A 19,909-nucleotide genomic window follows, 5' to 3' on the forward strand; every position below is an offset into this window, starting at 1 on the left:
GCTCAGTTGGTTAAGCGTCCCAGGTTGATTTCAGCTCAGTTGGTGATCTCCTGCTATGTGAGATCAAGCCCCACTCTGGGCTCCGTGCTGAAGGTGAGGGACCTGCTTGCAATTCTCTCCCCGCCCTCTCTCAAAATAAATAAGTCAACTTAAAAAAAAAACAAACTACAAAACGCAAAAAAGTTGGAAGGAAGACAAAAACAGCAACAAAGGTCACTGGTAAAAACCCATAAATGGTTCAAGAGCCACTTTAAACATCAATGGCCTGGGGGCACCTGAGTGGCTCAGTCAGGCTCCACACTGTTGGTTTCGGCTCAGGTCATGATCTCAGGGTTTGTGGGTTTGAGCCCGAGTCCGGGCCCACACTGTGAAGCCTGCCTGGGATTCCCTCTCTCCCAGCCCCTACCCCACTCACTCTCTCACAATAAATAAACATTTAAAAAAAAAAAAAAAAATCCACGGTCTGAATAAAGCATTCTGCAGCCCACCTAACAGAATTTCTCCTGCGTGGCACACTGACACACCCACTTTTCCATCAGCCTCCTCTCAGGCCCTTCGAAGAGCTCGCTCTTCCACAGGACACTCCCACGGGCTCCCCCCACCCCCTCAGCTAACCAAATTGGACGCCCAGGCCCCTTCCCTGAACCCCGGCCGGCCAGGCCCCTACGACCCAGCAGCTACCCTTCCCTAGCTCAGCCTCTCCCATGGGTCAACCACCCACCGGGAAAAGTGGAAGGATGCACAGGAGGCGGGTCTGCGTCCCGTGCACACCTGCAAGGCCTCAGTCAGTACACCTGCCGCTTTCTGGCCCGTTACTTTTCGTGCCTGTCACCTTTACTGTTTTTTTTTTTAACATTCTTAAAAATTGGTGTTAATGGACACGCTGTAATAGTCACAAAAAACACAAGTTAGAGATGCTAGTTATTTTTCCTGCAACAGTTAAGATGAAATGTTTCATTAATTTACTACCAAAACCCACCACACATGTCACCCGTGTCATCTTGGGGGGGGGCGGGAACCTCAGACTCCTGCACAGCATCAAAGGCTCGTCCCCTGATTTCGTATCCTCCCGGCTGCCATCCCAGGTGCAAACCGGACTTCACCATCGGGCTTTGAACAATGAGGTCTGAGTGCCCTGGTCCCTCCCAGGTGCCCTCTGCATCCTCCAACTGCAAGGAGGACACGCCTCCTCGCCGGAGGACACGCCTCCTCGCGGGAGGACCACTTCGGTGCAGCTAGCTTCCTCCCCGCTGAAACTGCATCTTACACACGCCTCCATCATAGCATGCATCGTCATCTCGTACCCATCACTGTTTTCCAGGCTTTTTACATCATAAACTCCTTGAGGGCAGAAGCCATCAAAGTTAGCTTTCGATCTCAGTAATCCAGTCCCCAGCAAATTATGAGGAGACTGAGTACAGTTACTCTGGGGAACAAAATGTAGGGAACTATTCAAGTTCCCTCATATTCCACTGGTGAATCAGCTAAAGCCCCATCGATTCATCAATATGCATGCTGCACTCAGTATTGTAAATGTTGGTGCATAAAGGGCTTGTATTTCCTAATTAAACCTCCCAAAGATTTCACTTCTAGGAAGACTTGAGCGAATCAGCAAATCTTCTCACTGGCTAGGACTCGGTCCGTGACGGCGATCTTTTTAACGTCTGTTGGGCAACCATCTTTGACGACTCCATGGAGCCCGTCACGACCTACTTGCTTGACGGTCAACTGTCCTAGCCACACTGGAAACACTTAACACCACTCCTTCCCAGTCTGCGTTCAGGCAAATGACACTGCATGTGACCTGAACACACCTCCTGCCTTACAAGGATAAACTCGGTCAACGAAAAGAGCAGAACTGGAGGCATTTAAATTAGCATCTTTCAAGCTTTTGGTAGAGCGTGCAAGGTTGAATTTGGCAAACTAAAAAAATACACGTGAAACACAAACACACACAAAGATGATAATGTGAGCTGATAAAGGTGTTACCTACACAGCTATTACTATACAACATATAAACGTATAAAGACACACGCGCCCCAAACTTACAAGGTCACAGGCCAACTTTATGTCAATATAAGAAATAAAGAATTCAGGACTAAATCACGAAAAGAAAAAAAATTATGCAGTACCAGGACAAAGAAATGTGGGCACGGCGGCACCACCACCAGAAGTAATGGTCAGATGGAAACGAGGCACCAGGCCTGCACCCCAGCTCACGCTGCAGAGGCCCTTACTGGCAGGGCAGTTTCAGAAAACACACACACAGGCCGCCATTACCCCTTTAACAATGAAAGCCATCCCATGGGGTGGCAGACACCACAGACACGGGAGCACCCTGACCCAGCTGATACCTGAGCACCCAGTTCAGGCACTGAGAGCAGGACCGCTGCCCTTATTTCTGCACCAGAAAACCCGAGGCCCAGAGACGGTACCCACCCAGGGTTCAGAGTTGCACACCACTGTGGTGAACGAGCGAACCAGGAGCCAAGCTCAGACCCAGGCCCTCCAAGCATAAGCTGCTCTCTTCAGATACAGAAGTGAGACGCCAAAGTAGCTCACTGCGGGTGGGCGGGGGGGCCTAGGGGCACAGTAGGTTAAGCTTCCAAACTCTTGACCTCATCTCAGGGTGCCTGAGATCAAGCCCCAGATGGCGCTCTGCCATGATAGCGGAGAGCCTGCTTTAGAGTCTCTCTCCCTGCCCCCCCCCAAAATAAATAAACATGAGACATGAGAAAAAAAGAAGTATCTCACTAAGTATGCTGTAGAAATTTCTACATCAAAACGATGGGTCTTTTAAAAAAATAAGAAAGAAAAAGACACCATGTCACCCACCTGCCTTCCGCAGAGGCTGCACTAATTTCCATCCTAACCAGTATCATCAGCCTCGTGTTCCTACCCTCAGGAACAACACTAACCCGTCTGACTTTTCCAGCCACTTAAGTGAAGCCTGATCTGTTCTGCACCCATGAAGTTAAGCATCTTTTCATGTTCAAGAGCCGTTTGAAGTGCCTCCACTGAACTGCCGGCCTATGTCCTTTGCCCATTCTTCCACCTGTTGGCCTTTGTGTTTGGCGGGGGGGGGGGGGGGGGGGGGGAAGCCAAGTTCTTACTATGTCTTCTAACATCCGTTCCTTCAACGGGGCCATTCACCAGCTGAGCTGAAAAATACTCACTTGCTAGGGCCGGAAGAAGTGGTCGCTATAGAGTACTCCTATCAACACAAGACAGAGTGCAATTCAAACTCTCAAGCGAGCCCAGACAAGCCCAGGACCGGCACCCTGTCAGCACAGAGGCTCCAGAGAAAGAAGCACAAACAGAGACCTACAGAGATGGTGGTCTACAGAGCCACTTAGTGTGTGGGGAGGCTCCTCTACTGGGTTAAGCATCTGACTCTCGCTTTCTGCTCAGGTCATGATCTCACAGTTCAGGTTCATGGGTTCAAGCCCTGCGCTGGGCTCTGCACTGACAGTGTGGAGCCTACTTGGGATTCTCCCTCTCTGCCCCTCCCCAGCTGGCATGCTCTCTCTCTCAAAATAAACAAACTTGTAAGAAAATATGTTCCTGTATACCCAATATGCCAGACATTGTACATCCTAATCTCATCTTCTCAAGAAGTCTCCATCCACTACGCTGTACCTGAACGATCACGGGACTAGCTGTCTCTGGAAAAACAAATTCTCGCTTCTTTTAGGTTACACTTCAGTAGTCTCGACGACACACAGAGAAATCCTGTAGTCTAAAGCTTCGGTTCATCTGAGAAAACAGCTGCTGGGGTAAAGAGATTAGTTCTCACAGCACATCGTCCTCGAAGGATGAAATGCCTCCTCTTTCCCAGAGATTCTCTGGATTAACCGTTTCTCAAGTCTAACTCCGAAGGGTCCAACCCTGCCCATGGAGACTCTTGCTTCCCTCCAAGTAAACCTTACAACCACGAAAACTGAGCTGGGGCATATACACACACACGATTGCCAACATGTCCCTGGGAGTGAAGGCTAGTACTTCAGATACCGATTTCTCTAACGTTGCTTGCGCTTTAACCCCCGTACCATGACCTCAATACCGAAACAGAAGCTCTGGTTCCCAAAGTCAGCTAGCAACTTCTACAACCACTCTACAGGTGAATTAAACCATCATTACTAACATTTACAAGATTTATGTTCCTAGAGAGTTCTTGATGGTAGAATTCTGGGTAAAATAAGTCTGGTCATTTTTTCTAAGTGAGATTTCACTTCAATGACCAAGAGAAAAAAGAGCATTGATTTCCCAATCAAACCACCTTTACTAACTTCTTTTCCTGTACATCATTGAAAAAGTACTAGAAAGGCACGCTACAGATTCCCAAACCTCTTGGGTACCTTCAAAACCTCACCTGATTCACTTTAGACTTCCTATGACCAATGAACCACCTCATTTTCCATTCAATACGATAATCTCTAAAAATCCAGCCCCTTAAGTCAAATACTCTTCATCAACTGCATGCAAACCAGTCCGTAGGGAAAGAAAAGCTCTAGCTACAAAGAGAACACTGGGGCACCAAAACAAAGACGGAAGTTAAATGTAACAAAATATCCCATGACACCACTAAACGCACAACTTCACTACCCCTCCCTCCAAATACCATTTCCCCCACCCCACCCCAGAAACAAGGTGCAAACGGAAATGATCTCTATGGAATAAGGCGAGGAGTGCTCTTGTCCATGAAGTTGACCTACCCTCATCTTTGACCACGAACACAGTAGGTATTTGATGACCTACATGAGGTGCTCCGTGATGAGTTAGCTCTAACAAGCCAAATTTTCTACACAGCTCAGTTACGAAACCTTGGTTTTGTTACTATTTTACAGAAGAGAGAAAGATACTCAAGAACGTATGTGTCCAACAGGACTGCTACAAACACACCACCCTTTTAGACCTCTAACAGACTCTTGGAGTCAAGGTCCTCAAGCCTGGGACTTAAGACACCTCTACATTCTGAAATGTTGTTACTCTGTATCCCAAATCTTAGCCACCCACAGAAGTGACCATCTTTCCACCAGACCTTTCTCAAACATCTCTCCACCTAACATCTAAGCAACCTTGCTCTGCTTGCAAAACAGAAACAAAACCTCCTTTGTTCCTTCCCAATCCATGAGACTCAACATTGAAAATGGAGCTCAAGGCAGAAACCCCCTTTCTTGCACAAGGCCTGTTCTATCCCCCCACCCCCACCCCCCACCGGGAGAATGCTGCCGGTTCTACACTGTTTCAAGTAACGTAAATCCAGGTCAAAAACCCACTGAAGACACTCCCTCTCTTCAGCTTTAAAAACCAGAAAATCAAAACACTCATTACTTCTACTAACCCAGAAAAGTCATAATTGTAAAGAAAACGCTTTCTAAAATGTTTAATTGTGACCTCAAACTAATTTAGTGCAATGCTGTCTGCTTCGTGGAAAAGCAGCAGGCCCGACGTTCAACAAGAAAGAGGTCTGGGAGTTTCCTCTGTGTCATTTCATTACCTGACAAATTACCAGAACACACACACACGTAGGTGGGGAAACAGAAATGAACTGTCACTCCTTATCACAGACCATCTACTAAGTCTTTATCTTGTGCTGACCTAACATGTCCTTAAGTATTCCCGACACAAACGAGGAAATTACTTCCACTGTAACTCAAGATCTCAGACCAACGATTGCAAAAACCGGCCATCGTCAACTATCAGACACTTAGAAGCACGACTCAAGTCCCTTCATTACAAGAGAAGACACGGCAAGCACTCAGTCCTGGTACTTGTGAACGCAAATTGGGTATTTTTGCCCCCAACTTTCCTAAAATCTGGATTTCATTTACCGCAGCAGGGTAATCAGGACAAAGACAAGCCTGGAAGAAGGATCCGATTCAACCAGTATTCTCTCTCGGCACCCTGGGTCTGGAGCAATGGACAGGCACAAAGGGAACACACAAGAGAAGGTTCCAGGCCTGCCCCAGGGAACACACAGGGAGGCCCCAGCACAGATACAAGGCAAACTGCAAGAGCCTTTGCTGGTGAAAAGTAGGATAAGCATTTCCAAGGGCACAGATCACATGCCCCCTGAGGCAATCACACTCCAAATACAACTGATCCTTGCAACTGAAGTGAAGAATCCTAAAACACCTGGAGTATTTTCATAAATAAATATACACACACAAAAAAACAAACCCACGAAGTTCTACTGCCTCACAGCCGTTCACCGTGGTTGCTACTGTCTATCTAGAATGGCCAAAACTCCTTACAAATGTTAGGGGTAGCATTTTTAAAAACACCAAACTATGTCCAAATAAGGAATAGCTCTCAAAATAAGGTATTACGGATATAAATAAAACAGACTCCTCCCCCCACTGACGTAGAATGCAACCCTTAGAAATTTAACTAACTTTTTAATTCCTCTAAGATTTTATTTTCAAATAATCTCTACATCCACCAATGGCCACGAACTTACAACCCTGAGGTCAAGAGTCACACACTCCACCGACTGAGCCAGCCAGGCACCCTTCATAATTTTTTTCGGCAATTAATTTTCCCCACCTTAAAAATGAGACATTTAAAAAAATAACAAGGTATTTTTTAAACTTTCTAAGTAGTACATTTAAACAAAAGAGGTCAGCAACGGGTGCACCTGGATGGCTCGGTGGTTTCAGCACCCAATTCACTTCAGCTCAGGTCAGGATCTCCAGGCTTGTGAGTTGGAGCCCCTGAGTCAGGCTCTAAGCTGACAGTACGGAGCCTGCTTGGGATTCATTCTCTCTCTCTCTCTCTCTCTCTCTCTCTCTCCCCCCCCTTGCTCACACTCCCTCAAAATAAATAAATAAGCTTCTTAAAAAAAAAAAGTTCGACTGGCTTCTGCATGCACCCCTAAAATTACAAAGTTTGAAAAACACCTACAATCAACCTATAACGAAAGCATCAAAATTCTCCAAGCTGAACTCCAGAAGTTCTTTTTTCCAATTAGGCTTTAAAATTGTCTTTCCATTCCTACATTATCATCCTTTTTTTTTTTAATTTTATTTATTTATTTACTTATTTGAGAAAGAGAGAAAGAGCGCGCGAGCACAAGCAAGGGAGGGGCACAGAAGAGAATCCCAACCAGGCTCTGCTGTTAGTGCACAGCCCGACCTGGGGCTCCAACTCCCAAACCATGAAGTCCTGACCTGAGCCAGAACCAAGAGTCAACACTTCAGTGACTGAGCCACCCAGGGGCCCCTAATAATCACTTCTACTACTATTCTTATCTTCACCAACTTTGCTTTTCTTCTCATTTACCTCCTGAACTTAAAGTTCTCACAGATCTTATTTACCCCAAAAAACACTACAGCATTTGTTACATCTCGCCACTGACCCTCTCCTGAGAATTCCCTAATAAGCCTGCAATTATGCCAATTTCCCCACTAGGTGGTGTCCTGAACAAATTTAGAGCAAACCAAATTCCAACATAGACCTCCACCACTCCAAATTTTGCAATCATTTCCCAGATAGTAAAAAGGCGAAATAAGGCTTTTTAAATACCCTACTAAAACATCAACTTACAAATATAAAGCCTGATTCCATTAACTTAATCCTTACCAAGAGACATCAGAAATGGAACATAATCACCCTTAACCATCACAGCGGCTGATGGCAGTCCCACCGCTGTAACCTCAGTGGAAGGTAACAGGAAACATCACCAAGGTGACGCAGTGAGCATTACACTGCAACCCTGGAAAGCTGAACTTAAAATAATTTACCAGGGCGCCTGGGGGCTCAGTCGGGTAAGCAAGTGTCTGACTTCAGCTCAGGCATGATCTTGAGGTTCGGGAGTTTGAGCCCCGTGTCGGGCTCTGTGCTGACAGCTCAGAGCCTGGAGCCTGCTTCAGATTCTGTGTCTCCCCAACCCCCTCTCTGCCCCTCCCCCACTCCCACTCCTTCCCTCTCTTGAAAATAAACATTAAAAACAATTTAATGGGAAAAACTAACTTACCGAGCCTTAAAGTCCCTTTTTAAAACTAAAAAATACACATGCATACATCATCCCACCACAAACCTGATTTTTGAGTTTGCTGGGTTGAAAACTATTGATGGTGCGGAGTACAACTCTATTTGTTTGAACCCGTCCAAAACAGAGTAAATACAAGGAAAAACGGGTCTACTCTTAATTCTTACACCTGTAAGAATCACGAGTTTGCTGAAAAAGAAAAGCTATTGTAAGCCACTTAATTGCAGGAATAGCGTAATTCCCTACCCATGATTTACTCTTCAGAATATTAGTCAAAGGATACTCCCCACCCAGCCCTCCAGGTAAGTCAGACCGGCAACAAAAATACCTCTCAAATACACCATGTCAAGAAAACAAAGTTAGCAACACTGATTTTTTTTTCCTACGAGGGTGCTGAACTCCTGAAACTCTTGAAAGCCTCGTTTTTACACTTCCAATCTTCCCCTTCTACAGCACCAGCTCAAGGCTGCTTAGGCCCATTTCAAAATTCAGCCTCCCGGCTCCCACACCCACCAACCACTCGGCCAAGCCCATTTACTTCCCGAATTCAGACGCGAGTAACAAACATTCCACCGCCCACTAGATAATGTGCATAAAAAGCACGGATCTTTTTGTTACCGGGCACACAAATACAGAAGCACTGGGGCCCCCACATAGGCGGCTCAGTCGGTTAAGCCTCGGCTCGGATCGTGATCTCTCTGGTGTGCGTTCGAGCCCCGCGTGGGGCTCTGTGCCGACGTGTGGAGCCCACTGGGGATCCCGTTCCCCTCTCTCTCTGCCCCGCCCCTGCTCCTGCCCTCGCTCTCAAAAAATAAATAAACAAAAAAAAAAATAAGTAAACATTAAAATATATACACGCAAGTACTAACCCCAGAGAAACTGTAGTCTCTTACTGTGAACAGGAGAAGTCCAGATTAAATTTCCCAGAGAAATCTGAGAATGGGGTAGTCTGGGGGGAGAGGCAGGCTGTAAATACGTGTCATTAAAACATTCCTGATACACACAATCAGCGGAGAAAACGATCAGGAAACGCGTTCCAACGACAAGTTTCTTCTCTCCTTTTGCTGGTCGGTCGTTCAAGTTCGCCCTAACTCAATTCGAAGTCCTACGACTTCTGGTCCCAACTCAACTGGGCGCCGCTCCGCCTGCCCCGCCCCCCCGCCAGGTGGCGGTGTGACCTTGCCCCCTTTCCCGTCGGCTCTCAGGTGCTAAAGGAACGCGTCCGCGGCCCCTAACAACCACTGGTGCCTCCCAAAACAGGTCTGGGCCACACGAAGTTTGCGATTTACTCTTCTCGCCAACTCCATCCCCGCTGGGGCAGAAGCGGCCATAAACCGCAAGCTCCGGTACAGCCGGAGCCCCCCCCCCCCCCCCCAGCGCACACTGGCCATGTCGGTTGAAATTCGGGCATTCTGCTCGTCGCCAAACTTTAGAAAATCCCAGGGGGAAGTTCCGGGAACGCGGCTTCGCGTCTCCCGGAGCCGCTTCCTGCTCCCCGCGCCCCGCAGCGCCGCCCCCCACGAGGCTTCCACCCTCTCTGCAGACCCGCCTGGTCTCCGGCTTTGGGCTCCTTCCTCCACGCGGAGCTTGAAAGAAAGAACAAACCTGCCTTTCACGCCGCCGGCCCCCCGCCAACGCTGAACTGGACAGACGCGGGGGGACCCCGGCCCCGCGCCGCCCGCCCTCCGCACGGGCCCCGGCCCAACCGCCGGCGCGGGCCGGCCCAGGACGAGTGCCACCCCCCGACTGCGGGGGCCCGCGGCCTCGCACCGGGTCCCCGTGCTCCGCGGCCCGACGCCCACCCCCGACCCCCCCCCCCCGGGCCTGACCCCCACCCCCCCCCGCCCGACCGCCCGCCCGAGGCCGGACGCCCACCCGCGCGGCCCGCACCCCCCCGCCTCACGGCCGCCCGGACTCCACAGCGGGCCCCTGGCCGCCACCCCCCGAAGCCCCGGCCCCACGGCAGGCCCCTGGTCCCCGACCCCCCCGACGCCGGCCCCGCGGCCCGACCCCCGCCCGCGGGCGGCCCTCACCGAGGACAGGGAGCCGGCAGCGGGCAGGAGGCGCGGCGGGGCGGCGGCCCGGGTCCCCTCAGCTCCGGCACGGCGGCGCTGGCGGCGGTGGCGGCGGCGGCTCCTCGCGCTTTCCTTTCTCTCCTTTCTCCGACAACAAACAGGAAGTGCGTCACGCGGCGGCGGCGGCGGCGCGGCGACGTGCACTTCCGCCCGACCCTGACGCCGCGCATGCGCCCCGCCCCGCCCGCCTTCCCGAAGGTTCGCGGAGGCCGGGCGCTGGCGGGAGGCGGGGGTGGGGGGAGCGGAGCCCCCCGCGCGTCCCGTCCCGCGCCCACCGAGCTTGGCGGCGGCGGGTCTGGGACGCCCGAGCCGCGCCGGTCTTCTTCTCCCCGGGGCCGGCCGGCCTCGGCCGCCCGGGGACCCGCCTCCGTGACCTCCGCTAGTTCAGGCCACATTCAGGGTAATGAATGAGACACGGCAGGCGCAGGGGGAGCTCCGAGCGGAAGCGGCCCCTTTGTGAGCGGACGCTTGTGTGCACGCGCGACGTCCGCGTGTGAGCCTGTCGCCCCGCAGTGCCGGCCCCGGTGGGGGACCGAGCCCGGGGAGCTGCGTGCTGCGCGCTCCCTGCTCCCCCCCCCCCCCGGAACCCCCTCCCCAAGCCCAGCGCCCTTCTGGCTGCCGCCGAAGGTGGTGCTCCCGGCGGCCGCCTGAGCCACTTCAGGGAGCTGCTCGGTCTTCCTGCGTGTCTCCCGTGTGCCCGGGACGTCCGCACGGTGTTCCACTTCTGCTTGCTCTGCTGCCGGTCTGCCTTACGTCAGTTTAACCGCTAGCCCAGCTGAAGAACCCGCAAGGGAAGAGGGGAGAACTTTGCCCCCATGGAGCCGATCCGAGTCCTCCGGATCCTCTGGAAGAGCACACCGTCCACACTGTTTATTTGTGACAGCTGATTACTAACCTTCACTGTGGGCATCGGGAAGGTTTAAGTAGCCGTGGCTGTAGTTTTAACTGCTCTAGGGGCTGAGGGCGGGCCGCCCCGAGACCCAAGACGGGCCACTCTGGCATGAAGGTGGTTTTGAGGTGAAGGCGGTGGAGCCCCTGTGAGCTCAAGAGAACCCCTCCCTTGATAACATGGAAGTCACATTCCTTCTCTGAAGTCCCAGACCCCTGCCTTCTTCTCGATTCGGGAGGACACGTATCCCTCACTTGGCCTGACTTTAGAATTTCCATGGCTGCGTGGGTTCCCCATGTGTAAGCTATTAAATTAGATCTTTCTCCTGCTCGTCTATCTCACATTAATTTGATCCTTAATCCAGTTAGAAGGACTTTGAAGACAGGAATTCTGGCTTCCCTGTAAGGAGACAGGACACGCTTGCTACCCGAGGCTGCTTCAAAAGGAAACATTCTTTTACATTGTGTGTATTCTTTTGTTTCTTAAACCCTCATTGTATCACAAGGTAGATTTTAGTACGTAACCAATCAGCAAAAGGAAACAAGTTTCTTCGAGTCAATTTCCTACAATGTTTCCTTTAATACAACACTTGATGGTAACACTTAAGATAGGCTCAGCAGAGACGAGCACTTCATTCAGATATACGCACAATTTGGCACAGTCCCGTGTAACCGTATATACCAGCCCACTGAGGGAGTTTTATTTCCCTTCCAGTGTTGACAGTGCTATCATGTGACATTTCACATTTAAATAAGTCCCTACAGCAAGTGTGAGCTAATCTTGAAATGCAGACAGCACAGAGACTTGAATTTTAAATAGTAAGTTGTAGGCTCACCACAAATAACTTCTTCACTCTCCCTCCAAAAATAAATAAATAAATAAATAAATAAATAAATAAATAAATGTCCAAACCTCTGTCAATGCAGTGAACCGCATCACCAGAAAAACCAACTAGGACAGAACAAGTCTCCAGCCCCGACGGGGTCCACGTGGTGTTCTGGATGAACATTAAATAAAGGCCCTAAATGCAATGCCTAAGTAACTCTTTTAAAAAAAAGAAGGGGCACCTGGGTGGCACAGTCGGTTAAGCGTCCGACTTCAGCCAGGTCACGATCTCACGGTCCGCGAGTTCGAGCCCCGCGTCGGGCTCTGGGCTGATGGCTCAGAGCCTGGAGCCTGTTTCCGATTCTGTGTGTCTCTCTCTCTCTGCCCCTCCCCCGTTCATGCTCTGTCTCTCTCTGTCCCCAAAATAAATAAACGTTGAAAAAAAATTTTTTTTTAAATAAAAAAAAGAAGAAGATGGGCCACCTGGGTGGCCCAGTAGGTTGAGAGTCCATCCAGCTCTTGGTTTCCTCTCAGGTGAGTTCCAGCCCCAGCTCTGTGCTGACAGGGCAGAGTCTGCTTGGAATTCTCTCTCTGTCTCAGTCTCTGCCCCTCCCCCTCCATTCTCTCCCCTCCCCCTCCATAAATAAATAAATAGACTTAAAAAAAAAAAAGTAACTCTCTTAAGTAAACAACAGAGATCTTTCAAGATAAGATTCAGGATTTATTCCAAAATTAATGTTAGCCCAGATAGTGGTGCTACTGGAAACTCCAGTCCACAGGACAATTATCTCCAGAAGGAACGGCAAGGATTCCCACGGGAGGAAGGCACCTTGGCAGGGGAAGGAGGAGGCAAAGCAGAAGGGCAGAGTCGGCCTGCGGAGGGTGAGCGGGTGGTGTAACAGACACAAAGGCTTTGCACCGTGAGGATGGGAAGGAATTCCCTGTGTGGAGGCAAGGACTTGACTCCTTATCTGGTGGGAAAGAAAGCTACTCGATGACAAACCTGTGGTTTGCAGCGTGGCTGGAAGAGTAGGGAGGCTCTGACTTTGTTGCCTCGCCTGTAAAGTGGGGATAATAGGCTTGTTGTGAGGGTTGTGTGTGTTCGTCCCAATGCCTGGCGTACAGTGATATTCAGTAAGTGATAGCTCTCCCGTGTCACGGCCTCTTTGAGAAACTGGTAAAGGTCACAAGCTTCATCCCAAAAAAATGTGCAAGCGATAGGAGGGCATCTGCAGACCTTGAACACCCTGACACACACACAAATCCTCCAAGCCCGTCCACAAGTCCAGGAAGGTCCAGAATGACAGGCGAAGGTCCAGAATGACCCGTGAAGGTCCAGAGTGCCAGGTGAAGGTCCAGAATGACAGGTGACAGTCCAGAACGACAGCTCAGCGCTATCAAACTGTAAAATTGATGCTTGATCCAAGAACAACATTTGTAGAAATCTCCCAAAGGCGGTAAGTGAAGGAAAGAGAGGGGGGAAAAAGGTACCTATAAGGTGACTGATCACAACTTGGAAGAAGGCAGCTCCTTCTTACCAGGAAATCTCATGCCAGCCGTTTTTTTATAAAATTATCTTCGTGTGTGTGTGCGTGTGTGTGCGCACGTAGGTGCAAGTGGGCTTTGAGCCGCCTCCTTTCTCACTCACACTTGCCAGCGGGTCTCCCAGTTGCGGCACAAGGCTTGGGGGCAAAGCTTGCCCCACCGGGAACTGAAAGCACCCCCTGGCGCCCGAGGACCAGATACCCCCGCGATGGGCCCCAGGATAAGATGTATCTGACCCTCCCTGCCCGCCAGCCAGGCCCCATCCCCCTCTGCCCACATTTTCCTCCTATGAGCCCGGAACTCGGTCCAGCACTCTGGTGACCGTCCCTGAGTCACTACTGTTCTGTCTTCCTGGTGTCGGCCTCGCTGAAACAAGTCCTTTTCTCGGGTCCCCACCGCTCATTTCTCTGCCTCTGGATTCTGTCCGCGGTGAGCGGCCAGGCCTGGTCTGTTTGGGACCCGGAGCCGGACGCGCCTACAGCCCTGCGCCCCCCCCCCCCCCCCCCCCGGGTGGTGTGCAAAGACCTGAACTTTATTTTGGGTGAAAAGCAATCAAAGCCCAGCAGATTCAGGAAAAGCTCTTTACCTCCCCAACTGCCCAGATTTACATTGGAAAGAAGAGACTGCCCCCGGAAGAGAGCTACCAACAAAGGTCCCCTTCTACCTGAGAAACCTACCTGCATGACAATGCAGTCTTGCGGTCCAAGTATCTCCTGTCCCCTTCCTGCTGATGGCCTTCCTTCCTTTGTTTCCCCAGGCCCCACCCTTCTCCTTAGCATGGGGTGTCACTTAAGCCTCCAGACTGTCTTTAAAATCTCCAGTGGGTGCGGATTCCTGGTATGTGCAAAATTAAGTCTGATTTCCTCCCGTTAACATGTCTCCTGTCCATTCGATCCTTAGTCCAGCTAGAAGGACCTTGAAGTTCAAGGCAAATGTCTTCTTCCCCAACACACGTGTGCACGTATGCATATGTGTACATGAAATACACACAATATGGGAGGAAAATTATTTTCCCTCTTCCCACCTGAGCTGTTGGCTGATAACGAAGGACAGATAAAGGAGGAAAGCAAATGCAGGCGTATTAACGCGTATGCCTCAGGTACACATGGGAGGTACCCAGGAGCTGCCCAAGCCACCATGGCGTCTTCAACCAAAGGCACAAGAGAGAGGTGGAGTGGGGGGGAGGCCAGTCTAGGGAGGTTATCAGGCAAAGCAGCAGAAACAAGGTTGGTTGGTGTGCAGATCTCCGTCCCCTGCCGTCTCCAGCGATAGAAGTTTCTCGCTGTTTAGAATCCTCTCCCACTGCTGAGAGGGAGACGCCCTTCCACGTGGAGACCCCCTTGTACAGGCAACTTCCCCTTACCAGAGGGCAAGCGTTGACATAACCCTTAAGGCAAAGAGGTGTATGTATTCGGGGGCAGCGTACTTTACGTCCCCAACGTATACGCACAGAAAACCAGAGGAATATTCAGCCAATTGTTAGAGTTGCTTCTCAGCCAGATTTCACTTAGTTCTTACTTTCTTCTTTCTTGTTGTATGAACTTCTGTATTACCTATAAGAGACACGATTACCTTTTATTTACTGGTATAAATAAAACCCTTTTCACGCAGCAGAAGCCACGGAGTGGCAGAGTCCCTGCGGGACCCTGTGGTGTGGGGTGAGGCGGGAAGAGGCTGAAGCAAAGCAGTGCAAAGGCATGAGGAGTGCATTCGCATTTACCCATGTATTGAGCACCTACTGTATACCAGCATAATGCCGGGCCCGAGACGCAGGTCAGAGGAGACAGCCTCGCTCCCTCGAAGAGCGTAGGGTCCAGTGAGACGACAGCCCCGTGAGCCTGGTGCTGTGGGAGTGCCGTGAGGCTCTGGCGGGGTTTTGGAGTGATGGGGTCCAGAGCCATGGCCAAGAGCGGATTCCTGAAGACGTCTTTCGTGCAAAAAGTTGATTAAAGCACGGGGGGGCGGGACCCGTGGGCAGCAAGAGCTGCCCTGGGGTTGTGAAGAGTGAGTGGTTATCACTCTGGAGCCGGGGAGGGAAAGTCCAGGGGAAGTTTCCAGGGAGATTTGCATATGCTGCTGAGGACTCACAGGCTCCTGCAGGCCTGGGGGGCGGTGGTCGCAAGGTGCTTTCCCCTCTAGCGAAGCATTAAGACAGGAGGGTCCTGGAGATTAGGCTACGGATGGGACGGCCTTTTCTGGTAGTTTTACTAAGACATTTGTAAACTGATGGCGCCCGCATCCCGCATCCCGCATCCCGCATCCCGCATCACTGTGACCTCTATCAGTTAACCATTGCTTTTCTTGCTTTTCTTGCCCTTTCCTTTGTCCTCAGCGCCAGGCTTACCTGAGGAATGTCACACACATCCCATGGGGGGGGAGGGGTGCTGTCTTGCGCTCTGCCCTCAGCCTGCCTCCTGCTCCCTCATCAGCTCCAGGCCCAGAGCGGGGGGGGGGGGGGGGAGGGGGTGTCCAGATCGGGTGGGGCCAGGAGGCAAGGAAAGCTTCCCGGAAGAGGGAGTCCTGAAGGATGTTCGAGTTAAAAGTTGAGTCCCTGTGGGGTTAGAGAGAATTCCAGACTCAGGAAAACATTCCAAGGGTGGCCAGGACTGAAAACAAAAACGGGCTCCTGGCTGGCTCAGTCTTGATCTCAGGGTTGTGAGTTTGAGCCCACATTGGGTGCAGAGCTTACTTAAAAATGAAATCTTTAAGAAAACAATAAAAGGTACCAATTTTATTTTTTTAACATTCATTCTTGAGAGAGAGAGACAGAGCATGAGCAGGGGAGGGGCAGAGAGAGAGGGAGACACAGAATCCGAAGCAGCTCCAGGCTCCGAGCCGTCAGCACAGAGCCCGACGCGGGGCTTGAACTCACGGACCGCGAGATCATGACCTGAGCCGAAGTCGGACGCTCAACCGACTGAGCCACCCAGGCGCCCCTAAAAGGTACCGATTTTCAAACTGTTGTATGTTCTAAGAATGACAACGTGATTCTTGTTTCAGAAGGAAAATCTTTTTTGCTTACGAAAAGGCAGTGCTACTGTCATTGGATAGCGACCTCCGTGCTGCAAGCCGCAATGTTCCCTGAAGACAGAGTTCGGGATAAAGAGAAATGATAGCTTACTGCTTTGCCGGGCAGAGGAAGGGTCTGGGGGCTTCCTAGGGAAACACAGGATCGGGCCGGCGTCCACAGGAGCTGTGTGTGCGCCACCAGCCTCCTCGGTTATTTTCAGGGTGGTCCTGGGTTCCTGAAACAACGGGCTAAGAAGGGAAGAGAGGAGGAATGAGGAGGCGAGGAAGAGCGTACTTTGAAATCGAGCTTCGCTGAAGCAGTACTCAGCCGTTTCCCTTTCGTTCAACTTTCTGCTCGTAAGTGGTTCACCGTCAGCAAGGTCCAGAGCGAAACGACGGAGGCCGATGGACTGTGATTGCCAGCTGGTCTCCCGGCTCGGGCACCCCTGCGCCCCGGCTACATTTCGGGTAAGAGGCTTCCTCGAGGAGAAGCGCATCGGTGCAGAAGTTCACGAGTTTCCGTGACGTGGGCAGCCGGGACCGGGGCTGACAGCGCAGGCCTCGCAGGAAAGGCGTCGGGCCGGAACGTGTCGTTACCAGACTCTGTCATTCCCTCTGTGGCATCCGCGTCCCAGAACAGGATAACCTCTACAGACCAGGGTTCCCCGCGCGCGCGAGAGGCAAGGGTCTTGAGGAATGAGCAAGGGGCCCGCCTGGGGGTCCCCAGAAGGAGGGGAGTCACTGAACCAGTAGGAGTTACCACGTCGGCGGGGGAAAGAGCCAGTTTGGATGGAAGGAGAGAGTCGAGACCTTGACTATGAGGAGGAAGCGGTGGGGGGCGGGGAGGGGGGGAGGGAAGGTCTAACCGGAAGACCTTGTCACCAGTTGTTCCCTGGGGCTTCAAAGCCCCATCAAAGCTGAAACTGAGGTCTGAGAGCCTCCTCCCCTGGGAAGAGGAGGAGGAGGAAAGAGGGGCCAGGAGGCGGTGGGAGACCCCAGGAAATGGGGCATCGCTGCCCTCAGGGAAGGGATTTCCAAAAAACACTCTTGGTTAATATCATCAAGTTCAGAACAAAGGAGGGTCAGAAGGTTCCTGATCAAAGTGTCAGTGGCCTTTTGACGGCAGGAGTCTGGTCCCGGCCCAGGATCGCACGGGATTGCCTTCTGGGGACCCAGGCAAAGTCAGGGGGATTTGTCCTGGAAGGAAGATGGCGGGAGAGACAAGGGAAGGGAAGGCTTGCGTGTCTCTGATTTGTTTCTGGTTGTGCCCCAAAGGCACATTTCCAGAGCCGGTGGGCAGAAAAGGGACTGGAGACACTGGTGAGAAAAGCGGTGGGGAATGGAATTCCTTCTCGAAGGTCTGGAGTTTCCGGACGAAGCACAAATGTGGAAGAATTGACTTTGAGAAAGAGGGATTTACATCTGTTCCTTCAAAACAGGAAGAAAAAAAGCGGAGACGCGTGGGACTGCTGACCACTGACCCACAGCCCAGCCCCAGCGAAGGAGGCGGCCTGGCGATCGCAGATCCTCTGGGGCGGTTGTAGGGGACGCTGGGGGCAGCGCGAGAGTCAGGCGGCAGAGAAGTCCCCTCACCTCAAAGGAAAAAGGCGCTCAGTAAATTTACAGAGGAACACAGTAAATCGTAAAGCTCTCACGCTGCCAGGTCTCTGGGACAGTGGGGTTCTTTAGCCGAGCAGGAAGGGACAGAGTCCTGACCCAGAGCCCCGAGGGGGAGGACCAGCCGCCTTTAGGTAGCGACCACTCTGGGACACCTGAATTCACTTTTGTGCCTGTGTCCCCTTAACGCCCAGCGAAACGTCAGTATCGATGATGCCGTGACTTTAACCATGCCGGGAGCCACAGTCTGTGAAATAGGAATCGAGACAGCCACTGTACCTTATATGGGCGTTGGAGAGAATTAGTTCTTGGAGATCCCCAGATGAAAGGTACAATAAAAGCACAAGGTATTGTAGACAATGGGCTATTTCACATACATATTTAATGTGTTTTTTTTTTTTTAATTTTTTTTTAATTTTTTTTTTCAACGTTTATTTATTTTTGGGACAGAGAGAGACAGAGCATGAACGGGGGAGGGGCAGAGAGAGAGGGAGACACAGAATCGGAAACAGGCTCCAGGCTCCGAGCCATCAGCCCAGAGCCTGACGCGGGGCTCGAACTCCCGGACCTCGAGATCATGACCTGGCTGAAGTCGGACGCTTAACCGACTGCGCCACCCAGGCGCCCCTTTAATGTGTTTCTTTAATGGAAACACTGCCTTCGAAGCCTCAAGGGAAAGTACGTCTCTCAAAAATCTCAAAGGTACACAACACTCCATCCCTTTCAAAGAATCCAACATATATAAGTGTTAAGTTTTAGATTTCCTGCCTTCAAAACACATTGTGCACAATTTATATCGGAAGTGGCCGCTTACGGGGTGCCTGGGTGGTTCAGTCGGGTGAGCGTCCGACTTCCGTTCAGGTCATCATCTCTCAGTTCGTGAGTTCAAACCCTGCATCGGGCTCTGTGCTGATGGCTCGGAGCCTGGAGCCCGCTTCGGATTCTGTGTCTCCCTCTCTCTCTGCCCCTCCCCCACTCACCTTCTGTCTCTCTCTCTCTCTCAAAAATAAACGTTAAAAAATAATAAAAAAAATAAATGACACACACCACACACATCTAGCAAATACACACACATCTGCTGAGTCATTTAAAGGACGCCTCAGACATAATACGTGTATGAATATACAGGAAGAGAAGATGTGGCAAAACGTTAATTATTAATGGATCTAAGTGAAAGATATGAGTCATTTCACTATTCTGCAACTTGGATATTTTTCTTTTTTTTCTTTTTTTTAATGTTTATTTATTTTTTGAGAGAGACAGAGACAGAATCCGAGTGGGTTAGGGGCAGAGAGAGAGGGAGACACGGAATCGGAAGCGGGCTCCAGGCTCCGAGCTGCCAGCACAGAGCCCGACGCGGGGCTCGAACCCACGAACCGTGTGAGATCGTGACCTGAGCCGAAGTCGGACGCTCAACCGACTGGGCCACCCAGGCGCCCCAATATTTTTCAAAGAAGGTGCAGGGCACTGTGAGGCGGGGAAGGGGGGAGGACACGGGAGGAGGAGGCGACTGGAGGGCCGCCCCTGGGAAGCAGAGTAAACGCGGGTGCAGATGTGAAGGCAAATTCGAACATCTGGTTCCAGACACCTGTTCGAATCGGGCGCAGGGAGAAGGTACCCACGTGTAGCATAAACAGGCCCAGGGAGAGAGGAGCCCCCACGTGACCCCCTTGTGACCTGTCGCTCCCGTGGCCACGCTCACCAAGCGTTAGCGGTGGGTGGTTCCGTACTTCTGATGCAGGTAACACAGTTGCATCCACTTGACCTTGGAAGTGGGTCAAGCCGGGCTTTGACTGATCTGTGCGTGCAGCTTCTGACTCATGACATTCTTCGCAGGGTAAGTCACACTTCTCTCATCATTAAATGAGCAGAAAATTTGCATGTGAAACATGCAAAGGACGAGCTTCCCACAAACCCATCGCCCCACTCCCACGCTCAGACCCTGCAACATCACCC

General features: G+C 51.4%; 1 protein-coding gene across 4 annotated transcripts in view; it reads right to left on the reverse strand.

Moving 5' to 3' along the window:
- Nucleotides 1–10,179, reverse strand: part of DNAJB6 (DnaJ heat shock protein family (Hsp40) member B6) — a 69,569-nt gene extending 59,390 nt beyond the window's left edge. For 2 of the 4 annotated variants that reach the window (XM_086685289.1, XM_086685258.1), the window contains exon 1: nucleotides 10,027–10,179. The gene's annotated coding sequence lies outside the window, so the exon portion shown is untranslated. Of the gene's footprint in view, nucleotides 1–9,598; nucleotides 9,623–10,026 lie in introns of those variants that run through there. The other 2 variants (XM_086685280.1, XM_086685297.1) reach the window with 2 other exon arrangements.
- Between the last annotated feature and the right edge of the window lie 9,730 nt (nucleotides 10,180–19,909).

The sequence above is a fragment of the Puma concolor genome, chromosome A2 (genome assembly GCF_028749965.1).
Source record: "Puma concolor isolate L17-30 chromosome A2, mPumCon1.1.hap2, whole genome shotgun sequence".
Lineage (NCBI taxonomy): Eukaryota > Metazoa > Chordata > Mammalia > Carnivora > Felidae > Puma > Puma concolor.